Source organism: Solanum pennellii, chromosome 9, assembly GCF_001406875.1.
Source record: "Solanum pennellii chromosome 9, SPENNV200".
NCBI lineage: Eukaryota > Viridiplantae > Streptophyta > Magnoliopsida > Solanales > Solanaceae > Solanum > Solanum pennellii.
Window position 1 is genome coordinate 52,000,768 of NC_028645.1, and position 4,089 is coordinate 52,004,856.

At 36.0% G+C, this 4,089-nt stretch overlaps 1 pseudogene; it reads right to left on the bottom strand.

Annotated features, from left to right (window-relative positions):
• Positions 1 to 530: 530 nt before the first annotated feature.
• Positions 531 to 3,679, bottom strand: LOC114073984 (annotated as a pseudogene).
• Positions 3,680 to 4,089: the final 410 nt, after the last annotated feature.

Genomic DNA, 4,089 nt, shown 5'->3' on the forward strand with positions numbered 1-4,089 from the left:
TCCCCCCCCCCCCCCCCCCACCCTCGGGTTTCATGGTCAAATTTTTGTGAAGCAAGGTAAGTTAAAGTCGTGAAACATCTGCTATGACTGGACGCATGTTAGGTTGCTCCTGAACCAAATTGCTGCGACTGCTAGAGCTTGGGACAGACCCCTTGCCAGATAATGGCCTTGTAGCATTGGATCAGCCATCTGTGAGAACTATCTCCAATCATTGAACAATGGTCTTTCCCATATAACCAGATTTAAATCTCTCCAGTTTTTGAATTTCAATTTCTTTCCTGCCTCTAATAATCTCCAGGAGGACTACCCTAAAGCAGTAAACATATGACTTCGAAGTCATTGTATCGTCATGGAATACACTGGTGCACAGTACCCACAAGTACCCATAACTCTTGTAGACATATGGTTGTTTTGCACAACTGATTAGCTTTTTTTGATGAACTAATCTACACGAATAACCATGACCAAGTGAACATCAAGAACATGGAAGTATGCTTGAAGCTGCAACATACGTTGCTCTAGTTACACACTTGAAAAGAAGAATTACAGAACTAAAGTTAAATTTATTGGGGTCACATTGGAATTCAGCTTGAGGCACAGGTTGAAAAATTGAATATTTTGCATACTCATTCAATGCACCAGCCAAGAGAAGATGCTTAAAGATTTCATCAGCGGCTAGTTCTTATCCATCATTAAACAAACTAATGTTGTCAATAACAGATTGTCCTCGATAAAACTTCCCTCAGAGAGAATACACCATTATAAAGTTGTTGGAAGATATTTTCGAGTAATCAAAGATTGTAAAAGTAGTACAAAATTTTAGAATGTTTCATAAGTAGAAATTATTTCCTACCTTCAGGTACATTTTAGTCCTGCATCTGAAGAACATCATAAAAAATATCAGTTACATATAGACTGTTCAAAAATTTGAAAAATTCCGAAAGATTAAAAGTGAAAAGAAGCTGAGAGTCGAAGGTATCTACAATTTACCACATCAATAGTACTGAACTAACAACAAGTTCGATACACCAACTAGTTTACATTATAAGGTACAGCAGAAGATAATCCATGTTGAACTCACACCAAAGGTTGTTATAGAGACTCACCTTTCTCAAATCACATAATTTTGTTTTACATTGTAAAGGAAGATATTCAGCTAAAGTTCTTCCTCATTCCGCGGAGAACAATAAAAAATTCCATGACACCAACAATCTCTGCAGCTGAAAGAACTATCACAGCAGCGAGAGCAATTTTTGCCGCTTGTAACCTCCATGCTTTAAGATCAATTGAAATTCGTATACTTTCTGCAGCACCTAAAGAATAAGGTATATGATAGTGCACAGTAGTGATTGTAAAGCATACGCACAGAACGGATGTTTACAGTATCGGATTTGGAAACATACCAGAGAGCAGAATTATTAGATCAAATGGCCACCATTTCCAGCAAACCATTACAGCAAGTGGGATGGAAAAGCGGAAGAAGTCCCCCATAGATAGGAAAACATCCGTAGAGAATAAAGCTCGAGTCTTTTCACAAAACGATGAGTACTTAACATAAAGTATAAGTAAGATCACATTCAACAAAGAGGATAAACTGATTCACAACGCTTCTCAAACGATCCCTAACTTCAAGTTGAATATAAAATCCCAACAAATCGTAACTTTGAAGTATAAATACACAATTGCACATAAAAGCATTGGTAGTATCAAACTATGTGCCAGAAACAGTCAAATAATAGAAATATAAGTAAAAGTTCCAAATTTTTAATATTTCCGTGCTCCATACACCTGCCCACATAGAGTCTCTAGCGCACTACACATTCCGAAAAGAACATTGCAACCAGTAACACTGGAAAGTGAAGTAGCAATAGAGGCTCTAGGGAGTGAAAGTTGACAAAGGTTACCTAACATAATCATTGGCAAAACATGCACAAGGTACTCTGTTACCGTCACCACTATCATAGGCAAAGTAATGCGACCCGTCACTTTCACCTTTTCAATAAACACTTCCCCACTCACCGCTGCATCTTCTTTCTCCAAATTAACCAGTGGCTCTTCCTCCGCCATAATACTTGTCTTTACTATTCTCTCTTTCTTCATAAAATTGTCAGGCACAGGTGAAATTTACACAATCATAATGTCACTGAATGGAAGATGGGAAAATATCTAAGATACTGCTCAATATGAAAATAGCTTCTTCATGCACACCTTGCAAGAGATTTCAAAACTCTACAGCAGAGACAAGCAACCACTTCACATGCAGTAAGCAAGATTAACATAATACATCCAAGAAAGAACAGAGGGCTCTGCATAATTTCCAACAGAATTTACATTAAAGGGCAAAATACCAAAGAGAAAAACTCTGAACTTGGTACAAATTAAAAATTATTAAATATCTTATGAAAGTTAGTTATAAAAACATTGACCAGCCTGTATTAATCTTACATCTTTTCTTATAATTTCCTCTGAGCAATCTAACATCTTTTCCCAAAAAAAATTGAATATCGTTACTTATTATTCTCTCCCAGCAACCCAAACAATGACTACAATCAAGAACCAAAAAAAACGACTGGAAATATTCATCATAGCATTTTTGAGCAATAAACTCATCATAATGTGATAAGCATACAATGCATATCAGTAACAATGGAGTTGACTACTTCAATAAGTGATTCTACAACAATTTAGTGCCCTTACAAATAATTAGTCAGGATACAAATCGAGATGTACGAAAAAAAGTGTGTAAATTATCTGAATGATACGAGAAAAAAGTCAATATATAATTATAAAAAACATGAGATAAAAGGCTGAAATACGTTTAACCTGCACCTACCCTTACCAACATTAGTGAGCGTACAACATTTTTTAGGAACGAGCTGGAGTGAGTAAACTAACCTGGTGATTCACCATAGCAGGCTCCATCTCTCAGGTTAGAACAGAACTTGAGCAACAAGTGAATTTGCAGGTACTGCCAGCTGAGTATCCTTCACATAAAATGGTATTCTTACCCCAAATTCCTTCAATCGGTTCACTAACTCATAAAGAAATTCGAAAGTGAGGTTGTATTGTTTGTTAAAATACTCTCGCACACTTGGGTGGATTCTAAACCACTCTCCCAACAACTTGTGTACATGAGAACTGATGATTCTCCAAGACACTGTATATCGCTCAAAAACCTCAAATATTCTATCAGTAACTCAACCTGGTCTAGCTTATCGTCTTCCTTCGTTACTATAACACCCAATCCCCATTCAGCAGTTCAATATCCAGCAAAGACGGCTAGATTCTCAAGAAGAGGATCTGTTGAAAGTACCCAATTAACAGGAGTTTCTTCCAAGTAACTGTGTACATCATCGATGTGTTGACAAAGAAGACGGAAAGAACGCTCTGAGTCATCAACCAACGGTGCCACTATAAGTTTGGGCTCGTCTAGCTTCTTCTAATGAGACCACACTCTCTCTATCCGCAATTACCCTTTCAAGTAACCATTTGGACGATTCACATCCGAACCCCATCAAAGGGAAATAGGGTTTAGGGTTTGAGATTTTATTTGGGCAAAAACGATTTTATTTGGGCAAAAAAAATAGCTTCTGTTTTGATTTTGATAAAGAGCAGCTCCTATGTTAATTTGGGACAAAATGTTTTTTACTGAATATTTCTTTGTATACAATTTCTCCTGTATGAGTTTGTTTTTTAAAAATTAGAAATTGGGGGGTGGGGGAGTTAAATATATTGGAGGGAATATAATATTTTAGTGAAAATTTTGGGAAAATTATAATGCTACACTTGTAAAGTGTTGTTTTTAAAATTATAAATATGGGACACTTTAAAAGTGTAGTCGTATGTGTAAATAGGTGTTGACAATTATATCATAATTTGACAACGTTTATTAAGTGTAGCCTCTATTACTAAAGAGCACGTTTTATAAGTGTTGCTAATATTATCGTTGTCAAAAGCTAAATAATAAAGCTACACTTTAAAAGTGTACCGAAAAGTATTTTTGGCAACACTTTATAAGTGTACCGAAAAGTATTTTTGGCAACACCTTATAAGTGTTGTATAGATTTAGTGTGGCCTTAGGACTAAAAT